The sequence below is a fragment of the Panthera uncia genome (assembly GCF_023721935.1).
Source record: "Panthera uncia isolate 11264 chromosome E2 unlocalized genomic scaffold, Puncia_PCG_1.0 HiC_scaffold_20, whole genome shotgun sequence".
NCBI lineage: Eukaryota > Metazoa > Chordata > Mammalia > Carnivora > Felidae > Panthera > Panthera uncia.
In genome coordinates, this window is record NW_026057589.1 from 22,834,667 (window position 1) to 22,846,992 (window position 12,326).

The 12,326-nt window shown below is 56.4% G+C and overlaps 1 long non-coding RNA gene across 1 annotated transcript; it reads left to right on the forward strand.

Annotated features, from left to right (window-relative positions):
• The first annotated feature begins 3,083 nt into the window (after positions 1-3,083).
• Positions 3,084-11,311, forward strand: LOC125916524 (uncharacterized). Its single transcript, XR_007455951.1, has 4 exons — positions 3,084-3,140; positions 8,409-8,535; positions 10,408-10,520; positions 11,241-11,311. It is a non-coding gene; the product is annotated as an uncharacterized LOC125916524 (long non-coding RNA).
• Positions 11,312-12,326: the final 1,015 nt, after the last annotated feature.

Here is a 12,326-nt window from a genome sequence, read left to right on the forward strand (position 1 = left end):
AAGCTACTTGCCTGAGCAAACACAGCTCACGGGAAGCTCAAGTGGGATTCGAACCTGGTCTGCCCGACCCCCAGGCCCCCAGCCACCACGCCGCCTGGCCTCTGCGGCTGGGAAGGCCCAGAGCAGGCCGGCTGCAGGATGCGGGCCTGTTTAGTGTTCCTGCGGCTCCCCGTGCAACCATCAACACGTTGTTTGAAGGGTGGGGCCGGTGGGCTTTGAAGAGAGTGCAGAAGGCGGGGTCCCACGGGGGTTTGCCGTCCAAACAGACGCAACAGAAACCAGAGGGCAGCCAGGGTGGCCGGAAGGCCGGTGGGTGGGCGGCGAGGCTGCAGGGGCTCGCGTGCGGTCTTGTGATGGCATGTCACGTGACTCCCACGGCCAGGCCTGGGGCCTTGCGCGGTCCCTCCCGGCGAGGGCTGGGGCCCCGGGCGCTGTGCCCGCCTTCCCCGCGGGACCGAGGGTTTCTGCCGCCGGCCTGGGCTTCCGTGCGGCAGGCACGGGGGACCCCACCGTGTGTCCCCAGCAGCTGTGTTATCCCGTGTCCGAGAACACGGCCCAAGCTCCCAGGTGGATTCGTGAAACGGACCTGGTGGTCTGTGACCCACTCGGTGAGCGGACAGAGGGCTTGGTCAAGTGGCCGAGGCCCCAGGTCGAGCACCTAGGGTCTGCCGAGCACTTCGGATGTGAGGTACGCTTTTCCTGTCTCCTTCTGCCATCCTGAACACCTCTGTCAGGTGGGACCAGCAGTGCCGGCCCCGCTTTGCAGGCAAGCACCGGGAGGCTCCAGACGGCGGCGTGACAGGCCCAGGAGACGAGCCAGGGCTTGCCCTTGGGTGGTGTGGCCCGAGCTTTCTCCCTGATATCACGGCACAGAGGCTACATCCGGGGCCCGCTGGCAGACGGCACGGCTTTGGCTCCTGACCCTGTGACTTTGCCCCTGCCCCGCCATCTGGTCTTCAGAGGCTGACCTCTTTCTGCCTCTGCCAAGTGCAGGCAATGAGAAACTGCCCCCTGGGCGGTCGTGGGGGTCGGACTAGCTGTTCTGTAAGCTGATGCAACGGCGCACGACGTCTGGCATCCAGCATGGCCTCCAGGCGGCTGGCCGCCAGCCACACGGTCATCACTGGGGACCAAGCAGCCTCCTCCGCGGGGGCGGCCGCGTCTCCCTTTCCTGCTATTTCCTCATGGTGGAGGTGATGATGGTGGACGTGGGTGTCACCGGTGGGGGTGGGGAGGGGCGATGTGGATAAACAGCACGTGTCTCCAGAACCCGTGTGCCGGCCCGCTCGTGTCCCGAGCACCCACGCTGTCCTCGGATGCCCTTCACGGGCCCCCGTGCTCCCTGACGGCCGCCCAGGGGCCAGCGCCCAACTCCACACGCTGCGAAGGCCTGCCCTGTCCTGTGCCGGTTTCCGTGGGAAAACTGGGGAGGGCACCGCGCGGGGCTCGGAGGGAAGGAGGAAAGGACAGGAAGATACCTTCTGCTGAGCCGCAAGCTTCCGACACACGACAGCGGAGAGGCTTCAGGAGTGTCCCTGTTCAACCTCTCGTCTGCTGCCCCCCCCCCCCCACCCGCTCAACTTGTGGCCTCAGGACGAGAAACGGAGCGTGGGCTTTGGCGAGTTTAAGTGGGTGTCAGCCGGCTCCGGCGGGGCCCGAGGAGCCGTGGTTTCGTTTGTCCCCGGGGCCTCTGTCCGGATGACCGTTGCCGCCACCACCCAGCCGGGCTCTGCTCATTAACCCGGTCACACCGGCCTGATAAAGTCGGACGAGAGCGAGGGCGGGGCTGAGCCGCAGGAGCGGGTGCCGGGAGGGGGGAAGATTCTGGGCCTCGCTAATTGGGGTTCTCTGCTCCTCTCGATCAGGCTCTGCTCTTTGTCTGAGCAGACAAGATAAGAAGGAAGCTGGGCTTTTCTAACAAGCGCGCCTGGCGGGGCCACGTGGTCATTTCCGAGCGGCCAGCGTCAGCCAGAGCCCCGTCGGTGAGGCGGTGCGATCGCCCCGCTCGGAAACCATCGGGCGTGCTGTCGCTGGGACAGCAGGAGGCCACCCTGAGCCCCGCTGACATCCGCCTACGGAAGGCTGCTGGGTCTGGTTGCAGCCCCCGGAGAGATTCTCCTTCTGAGCGGCTGACCGTCCGCTCGTCGGAACGGACACGTTCTGGCCGCCGGTCACTGCCCAAAGCGACGGCCGCCTCCAGACAAGCAGGGAGGCATCAGCACGCGGGCCAGCGAGTGCCTGCGTTACAGGCCGTGGAAATCGTCACAATCAAAGCAAACAACAGCGCGTTCGCGTGCCTTTGTGTCTTTCCACCAGAAGGACGTGGAACAACAAATAAGGGTTCATCAGCACTTGTTTTCTTTTTTTAAGAGAAATAGTATCCCTCCCCCGCTTCCCCCCCCCCCCCAAAACGCCACTCAGTGAATTTGCAAGTTAAAGCAATGAGATGCTTCCTTTAAAATCTTAAAGGCCCCACGTATCAGGTACTCCAGACCAAAAATTATTTGCGGTGCTGATATGGATTTCCTCCCTATCTGAATATACAAAGTATTATATGTTATATTGACATTCGGGCTAAATCTTTCCCTTATAAGGGGTTTGACATAAATAGCTTTTATTATGTAACTCTTCAATACAAGGGATACAACGCATTTCTTAAAGGTCCCAGCTGCTATTGTTATCGTTCGAGACATAAAATTGGAATCCCAACGTCCAATATCAAGTTTGAGCGCAAACCCTATAAAATCTATCTTGTCAGAATGTGCCAGAACCTCTAACCCCTTCTCAGCTCAACAAATTGCAGCTGCCGCTCTGCCCTCGAGGGAGAGCCTCGACTTTGCGTGTGGCGCATTCACAGCAAACCGGTCCTGGTTCTCGCCCTGCCGCCGGGGCTGGCCGGGGGAAGGCGTAGGTTTAGATTAGCCGTGTCCTCCGCCGCTTGACAGGGTGACACGGGTCTGCAGGGCCGAGCCCGGGGCCTGGAGATAGGACCAGCCAGCAGGAATGCAGGGAATGTTTTTCTTCGGACTCTATCGAGGCACACAGACCGTGGGGATTCTGTCTGTGGTGACAGCCTTAACATTTACCAGAGCCCGGGACGCCGCTGTAGAAATGGCATTGCCCACCCCGAAAGTGAGAAGGTAACGTTTATTTTTGTATTTTTTTCCTCTCTCTCCCATATACAGACTGTAGAAAGACCACCAAGCGTGGGCCATTTTTTTTTTTTCCACCATGATGTACAATTCACATTTGTTAATCAAAAAAAAAACACCCGGGGATCCACCTAGACTTTTTTTTTTTTTTTTTTCTTCTTCTTCTTCTTAAACAGGAAACGGGTTTCAGATGTTTATATGTTAAAAAGTAAGGCTACTAATCTGTTTAGCCATTTACCAGATCCCGGCGAACTCCCCCCTACATGTTAATGTTCAGACTGCATAGAATGACGTTCATTTTATCCCGCTCGTAATTGAGAATGAAAAAACAAAATCTTTCAAGAGTCACCTGCTTTTTGGGGACGGTTCCAGGAGAGGTTAAAATAAACGAATCTGGTGGTTTAGTGAAACCGCGCTTGTGGGGGCCATGGCCAACGTGTCCGCGTTTGAAAATTCAACTTTCTCAGGCAATTCTTTACAACAGACCGCGGTCACATGCGTTTTCGTGTATCTGTGGAGACATCCTATTTAGACTCAGGACAGAGGTTTCCAAAGACACACAGTTAGGAAATCTGCAGCGAAGGCAAAAAGCTGTTCTTTTAAAACACCCGACCTTTTTCTTCGAATCCGCACGACATTTTCCACGGCGCTTCTCGATACTAGGCTGTAAATGGTAACGGACAAAAACCGTTTTCCCAGGGAGTCCACGGTCACTTGAAAGGATTTCGGCCTGATGTGTAGAAATCAAGATTTTTGTTTTATGGCTGGAATTTTCTTTTTCTCGCCCCAGGGCTGATCACTTGAAACAGTCTCACTGCTGGTGAGAACGTGGCCGTTTAGTGTGGCAAAATGATGATACTTCTCTGCGGTGGGAGGTTCGTGTATTTACAATCCGGGAGAAAGGAGCACAAACAGGGGAAGTTTGAATGCTTTTTTGGTGAATTTGTGAGTGTGCGAATCACTGGCTGAAAAGGCTGTTTTAAATGTAGGGCTCAAAACAGAAGGAATTGTATCATTTGTGAAACCTGGGTCTGACGGCCCCTACTCTTTATCCGTCTGTGTTTGACCCAATGTTTTCCGTCTGCAGATTGTGTAAGGAGGAAAACTGTGGCTTCTGGAGACGTTTTTGTCAAGGAGAGAGAAATAGTAAATTGAAATGAGCTCTTAAAAGCAGCCCAGTATCCCTGAATCGGCGAGAAGGGTATTTGTAAAAATTAAAACATAGGCAAAGAATCATTCTCAATTCCTCTGCGAGCATCCTTGCCTGCCTCCATGCCAATATATATACATTGATATAATATTCTATGAGGCAAAAATACAGTTGTTTGCTTTTTCACCAGACTTATCAGAAGTGGCTGGAGAACAGATGAGTATAAGTGTAAAAATAGACGCGTAATCGATGTCCAAGCTCCTTTCCAGTGAGGATGGGAGGGATCGGATTAAACACAAAATGCGTATTTTTTTGGCAAAGAAAAAAAGCCATTTTGATTGCTTGGGGCATGTTTTAATCACGGCTGCTCCAGGATGGGTGTTAGGACCTCCTGGCGCAAACCCAGTGACAAACACTAACAATCGTGCCGGCACTGAATGTGACCAGAAGTCGAGGAAAGCGGCAGAGCCTTCTGTCGAGTGGGTCCCTCCAAGTGTAAGCACCCTAGCCGAGGCTGGTCCACGCAGAGCAAACCCCCACCAACCCCAGCTCGCTCTCCAGAACGTGTCTGCCGTACCCAAGGTCCCGGAATCTCGCCCAAGAAAAGAGCAGCTTCAGGGGCCCTTTGGCAAGCACCAGGGGGCTAAAAAGGGCAGAGAGGAAGCCTGGGACGACATCTATGCAGCGTCCAAGAGGCCAAAGAGTCAACGGACAGAAGAAGACACTACTCTGATGAGGGGGCGCAGACCCCGTGCCGGGAAATTTCCCGCGTGGGGCAGGACGCAGGGCATCGGGTTGGGGCTTCCTCGGCCGGCCTGTGTGACCATCACAGGAGACGACCCACTTTGGCTCAGTGCTTTTTTTTTTTTTTTTTTGACCGTCTCTCTGGGCCCTGGATCGCCAGGAACAGAAAAATGCCAAAGTCTGCAAATGCAGGGCAATCGCCGTGTCAGCCCGGAGCTGAGATGTTTCCCAAACGAACACCTGGACGGCGTAAATCACCCCGGCGGTAAACACTTCAGGCCGGCGCAGGCCGCAGGCTGGCGGGCGGCACCCTCCCACCCGGCCGGGGTCCATAAACCAGGCGCTGGCCCGCAATCATAAACGTCCCTCTCACCGAGAAAGACCCCTCCCGGGATGGGAGCAGAGCCCCTTCGCAGAGGCCACGCAGATAACCGACTGCCCTCGCCGCTGGCCGGCTTACCCTGGGCTGGTATCCGGAGCACAGTCAGAGGTCTGTGTCGTTACGGATGGCCAGGCCCACGGGCCTCAAGGTGGCCGTTTTCAAAGGCAGTGTGCAAAGGTAAGACCTAAAAAACAAACAAACAAAAGTCTTGTGTTTTAAACATTGACAATAAAATCTGAAAGACAGCGACAGTAATAACCGAAACGTTTCTGTGGAGGGTCCCCAAAGTTAGTAGAAATCCAAGTGTCCTTCCCTCCTTTAAAACATAGCGAATTAAGATGTTAAATCTTCTCCGTGCTATCCTGGAATCCCCGACCCTTGACGGACGACCCTGCATCTGGCGTAAGCGATGGTTATAAAGATCCCTGAACGGGGGGAAGCGGATGGCGGAGGACAGAACACATCGCCCGAAAGGTCACCTCCTCGGGAATTGCCTTACATTCTGATGCTCTCCTTTAAGAAGAGAAATCTCTCCTTATAATTATGTGCTTAGGGGGAGTCTTTTAAACGACACGTTCCTCCGTCAACGGCACAGTTGTCCGCTTTGTAAAAGCGGCCTGCGGCGTAGGCTTTTTATGGCGCTGTTCGTTTCTCCCCACGGCCCGCGGACCAGAGACGCAGAGGGAACCCGAGAGCAGTTCCCCTGCCTCCGGGATCAACTCTGCACCAAAGAAAAATAACCCGGAGAAATTATTCCTCAGCCAGGAACGAAGGAGGCCAGGATCAGATGGTTGCTGATCAGAGCAAATATTTAAACTGGATAAGTCAAGTCGAGCATTATTAAATAAAGCTTGTTTAATATGTCTCAAACAGAAAATGTCTTTTGAGGAGGGTTTTAGACGTGGGACTAGAAATCTGGCTGGGTGCATGTCTTGAGGCTTAATTGGCGTGCCCGGGATTTGTGTTCTGCAGACAGAAGCACGCTGTTCCTCCACGAATTGGGGTCCCCGCCCCCCTCCCCTGCCCGCCGCCCCGTCGTCCTAAAACGAAAGCAGGAAAGGTCTTAGGTAGCTGTTGAAAACGGTTAATGCAACACAATGCGCATGAGGCCGCTGACCCACGTTTTCACGTGGATGCATCAGACAAAGTGTAGCCTGGCCACCTTGGGGACGGGGGTGACGGGCCACGGGCGAGATCACCCGTGTGCACAGCCACGTTTTCCCAGCACGGTGCAGCGGGCAGCCGCTGACCCGTGCTCCCGCCAAACCTAAAACCACTCTCTGATGGGTTTTACAAGATTTACATTTTTCTGATGTATTTAGAGGACGCCAGATGTCTACGTTCAAATGAAAAAAAAAAAATCATTGGGAATGTAAGATCCCGCCCCTTCCCCACATTTGCTCGCTCATGACAGACGCCGGGTCTGTGTGCGTGTGCCGGCCAATTCAGAGCCAGGTCTGGGGTCTCCGCAGAGGGTCGGGAGGGGAGTTGGGTGTGTGTGACCAAGGGCGCGTCTTTCTTTCCGGGCCACGTTTTCTCCTTCTGTGAAAAGGGTGGGGGCTGGCCACGTGCTGAGGCTCGTCCCCCCCCGCTGAGAGTCTTTGCACTTCTCAGCGACCACCCTCTAGCTCGTTAAAGTCTCCTGACCCGAGGGAAGGAGCACCCGGAACCAGCTCGAAGCCGGACCTCAGAGAGCAGGCTGAGTCCCTCCCGTGCCCCAGCGGACGCGTGTGCCTGGGCGGGGGAGTTACCCCTTGTCTTTCTTCCCTCACCCCCAAAGTGATGTTTATATTCACTTAAAGGTTTTCGTTGTCAATGGACTGGACACGGATCGGACGGGGCACCCGGGACCCACAGCCCCCGTCTGATTCATCTGCCTGAGATGTAGTCACGCACATCGTCAGACCCTACGGATTCCCTTCCTAAAAACCCCATGTCGCCCAGGGCCCTTCCTCGGGAAATCTGATTCCCTTTATCCCCAACACGGACAGACGGGCCGTCTACTTTTCGGCTCAGACCCACGGCCTGACCCTTCCGGCTAAGTCACCCTGGGCAGCAGCGTAGGCGGTGAAGGAAAACGTCCGGCAATGCGGCAGCAAAGCCTTGGTGCCGAGACCGTGGGAGCGGTCCGGCACCCCCGGCTGCCGTGCCTGTTCCCGGACAGGTGCCGCTGCCCCCTTCTTAGCGGACACCTGTGCATGCCGCCCGCAGGGACGGTGGCCCCGGCGACGGCCACGGAGCCTCAGGGCAGGACGGCAGGCAGCCCGACAGCGGCTTCTGTGCTCAGCTTTCCAGAGCCCTCGTCAGGCCGGAGGGGACGGGACAGCTGGGAATGCGTTGGTGGGGAGGCGCTCAGAGGGTGGCCTGGACTCTGGGTGGACGGGCAGGGGCCCAGGGGACCGAGGCCAGCGTTGGAGCAGGGCTGCTGTGGAAGAACCCCAAGTGCCGCTCCGGCTGGGTCAGTGAGAGCGGCTGGGGAGCCTGGCCGTCGCTCCCAGCAGGGCGGCGGCAGCCCCTCCACCCCCTGAGCATCAAAGCAGGAAGCCCGGGGGTCTGGAGAGGCACCATCTGCAAGACTGGACGTGTGGCCGGCCTGGGACACGGCGGGGGGAGGGGGTGACGGATGGGCCGGGCGGGAGGGGAGAAGAAAGCTGTGGGGTCAGGGACGTGTGGTGAGGAGCAGAAGGAGGAAAGTCCACTAGGGGCAGGGTCCACCTGCCCTCCCCTCCCCTTCACCGTCTGGCCGCAGCCCGTCCCCTGCTGCTCCCACCCTAAGCCTCCCACCCCGCCCCCTGGCGGCTCTCAACCCTGACTGTCCCTGATGGTCCCCTAGAAAGCTTTGACGGTGCGGATGCCTGCACCCCCAGAGATCGGGGAGGCCTCAGGCCGGGTGGGGGTCCCCACCAATGTTTTTACTGGCTCCCAGGGGTTCCGTGAACAGTCAGGGACTGAGACCGCTGTCCTGACCCTAAACTTCCAGGTGCAGACTTCTTCTGTGAGCTTCCTCTTGTCTAACTGGACACGGCAGAGGCTTGGCTGTTGGTAACTCGCGCGCTGGAGACACTGTGTGGACGGTGGGCCAGCCCTGGTCTGGGGATGCAGCATCGGTAAGGATGTCCGCGGCGTGCACACCGGGCTGGGCATCTGGGCGACCGAGGGGCCCCTCGTTAACTTGCACACCCCCACTCCTGGCCCAGGGCCTAGCGTCCAAACTGAAAGAACAGGCAGGTTCTGAGCCCAGAGTGGGACTTCCACAAAGCTCTCTCGAATCTTCGCGTGGCTCTCTCTTCCTTGGTAAAGGTAGCAGGACAAAATAAAAACAAAATTCTAAATTTTTCTGGGAAAAAAAAAAGTAAATCTTGATGAACTGGAACGTACAGCCCAGTTACCTGTTCTAAGTAACCCTGATGTTCCGTTGGCCCCTTGTAAATCGCAAGCCTCCTTCATGAGACTTCGCGTAGAGTATCAAGAAGTCCAGACACCGTCGGGGAGCCTCACGCGGCTTCATTCATGGCAACACCCTATGGGGCGCGTGTTACTTTGTGCCCATTTCGCAGATGGGGTGAGTGGAGGTGACTTCCCTGAAGCACACAGGTAGTTTGTGCCAGAGCTGGGGTGGGAACCCCGTCAGCAGTGCGGGGAAGAGAGGCTGGCGCCACAGCCGGAAGATGGCATGTTATCTCGGAGAGCCTCTCGGACGGTGGCAAAGCAGCAGGCCGGCCCCACCAGCTCTGCTCCTCTCCGTGGGGCGCTCTTGCCTCTGAGGGCCTCCGTTTGCTGCCCCACAAGGTGGGGCTCAGCTGGGGTGGCCCCGCACACGCGCAGCCTGCCCTCCACAGGCAGGAACGCGCGGCCACCTTCCTCCTCCGTCGGGCCTCCCGTGGGGCTGGTGACGGGCTGGGGTCTGTTTGTTCTCAGGGAAGGAAGAACCCTTTCTGGAAATGCCAAGCCTCTCTTTGCCGAGACAAACCTCGGGGCTTGACACAGAAAGAGAGTGAGGCAGGCTCGGGAAGGAGGCAGGAGCTCTGGCTGGCCCAGCGGACCCCCGCCCCTCTGACATGGCTCCGGCCTCCGTGCGAGTGGTGGGAGGGCACGCGGCCCCTCCCTCCGAGGAGATGGGAGCCAGCCCTGTCCCTGCTTCCCCATGGGGCTGTGGCTTCTGCAAAGCCAGGGCCCGGCCAAACTGCCTCCCGCAGCCTCTGACCCCAGAGGCCAGGCCCCCCTCTACTCGGTGGGCCCAGGAGCCTCCCCTATGCCCTCTAAGCCCTGCCCACCTGACCTCAGCTCTGGGACCCCCCCCCCCACCATCTCCAGGCTGTAAAAGGGGGCTCCTCCTGCCTCTGAAGTGTGGCTGTGAGAATTACGTGAGGCAATGATCCATGCTTGTAAAGGGCCAGCCCAGAGCCTTCCAGAACCTTCCGCAGAGTCACAGCAATAAGAAACAAACAAACAGTGTTTGGCCCAGAAATAGCTCATCCCCGCACCAACCAGAGGAGGTAGGGACCACCTAGGATGCATTTTTCAGATGCAAATACTGAGGCACGGAGCAGTTAGGAGTTTACCCACGCCTGGAGCGGACATTGGAACCCAGGCAGTCTGGCTGACACTTGACAGATGGGAGCTATGATTATTACTGGGGGGGGGGGGGGGGTTGATCATTATTTGTTTTTTAAAACACTTTTAATTTGGGGATCAGTACAGACGCACACCCAGTTGTAAGGAATAATTTGGGAAGATCCCTGTATACCTTCTGGCCAGTTTCCCTCAGTGGTGACGCCCTGCATAGCTTCGGCATGAGGTCACAACCGGGATGTGACGTCAGCACAGCCGACCGCGTTATTCAGGCCAAAGGGGAGCAGGGCTCCCAGGAAAGTGAGGTGTCTGCTCAGACCCCATGGCCCTCCACTCGGTACCCCTCGCCCTGCCCTCCTTTTCCTTAACATGACCTGACGTTGGCGGGTCTGTTTACGCTCCCCCAGAGACGCAAGTTGCGGGAGGTCAGAGATTTGCCCGTGTCGTTCGCTGCTGTATCCCCTGCGTGGAGAACAGTGCCTGTCACGTCCGGCCTTAGTACATAGTTTTGAATGGACGGGTGAGTGAATGATGCTTCCTCACGGGGCCACATGAGCTCCCTTTTAAAGACACCTATAAACTGGGCTCAGTGCTCCCGACCTGCAGGGTGTGGTGACATCAGGGCAACCCGAGACCTGTCGAGAGTCTAGCCCTTGGTGTCCAGGGGAGTCTCGGCATGGTGGCTGGGGCTGTGCTCCCTCTCCTACCCGGGGAAGCTTCCCCCTGCCCCTCCAGCCTGTGTCGCTGACCTGACCGTTCTGGGAGTCTCACTGCCGCCCTCCCTCCGGGGTCTCTGGGGTTTGTCAGGCCCTGTAAAGGGCCTGTGATCTTTCAACAGTTAGAGCATCGCCAATAAGAGGTTTGCTTTGCGGCACTTGAAGGAGGAGGGCTTTCTGGAGGGTGGCACGGGTCTTAAGTACCCTGAAGTCTGCTAATTCCGCTGGCTTGGAATAACAGACATTTAACACCTTCCATTGTTCTGGGCCTGGGCCCCAGAGCCCTGCTGGGACTGGGGGCCGCCAGTTCCTCTGGTTCACAGGGGAGGCCGCCCTCCTCAGCACCAGGTCTGAGACCCGGTCTCCGCCTAGCAAGCTTACCAAACCCGAGGGATCTCCACACCCCACACCTGCCTCCTTGGAGGAGGAAGCTGGGCGTGGGATCTCGTAGTGTCAACAGCCCCTTAAGCGATAATCCTAGACGTACTTGCCCCTCATGCCTTTTCTTATATTTGCCGTTTCAGTTCCTGACGAGCGGGGGATCTGAAAACCACCACATTTCTTCCTATTGTAAAGTAAGTGTCTTATGTTTATTATAAAACAAAACATTCAGTATAGAAAGTTGATTAAGAAAGGGAAACACTTAAGGAATAATTTCTTGATTATCCATAACCCTGCCATTTGGGGATTAGCCACTTTACGCATTTTGCTGTATTTTCTCTCTCTTTCTCTCCGTTTATGTATATGTGTATAACACAGTTAGAATGATAGAATTTTAGATCCTGTTTTCCCCATAACCACTGTATCACGAAATGTTTCTGTTCCTTTAAAATATCATTTGGGAACATGTATATTTAAAAATAATTGTCTTTTAACGTTTATTTATTTTTGAGAGAGAGAGAGAGAGAGAGAGAGAGAGAGAGAGAGAGAGAGACAGAGCACGAGTGGGGGAGGGGCAGAGAGAGAGGGAGACACAGAATCTGAAACAGGCTCCAGGCTCCGAGCCGTCAGCCCAGAGCCCGACGCGGGGCTCGAACCCCCGAACCGCGAGATCGGGACCTGAGCCCAAGTCGGACGCCCAACCGACGGAGCCGCCCGGGCGCCCCAGAACACGTACGTTTTAAAACTGAAACACCGAACCCTGTTGTGGACCCCAAAGAAGATGCTTCTGCAGAGTGAGCAGAAACGCCAAGACAGGACGCAGCCCGTCCTACTCCTGACCGACACGGGGGCTGCTGCTGGACGGGCACCTTCGTACACGAGGATGCGGATGCAGATCCTTGGACGCGAGTCGTGTGTGTGTGTGTGTGTTTCCTGCGGGAACTTCCCGGTGCAGGAGCCACAGCTCAGGGGGTGTGGACGCTTCTAAGCTCCTGCGTGTATACTGACAAAGTCACCGCGTGGAGAGGCTGTAAATTCACGGACCCGTCCCCCAGCTGTGCACACAAGCGCCTGTATCTTTCCACCTTGGTGTTCAGACCTTTGCCTTGTTCTTTTGTTTTTTGTTTTTTGGTTTTGCTAATTTAAGGAGCCAGGACTTGGAGTCACCACCGTGGTTCTGAGACACCTGACTTCACTTCTGAACACCTTCATCTGGTCCATTAGCTGCC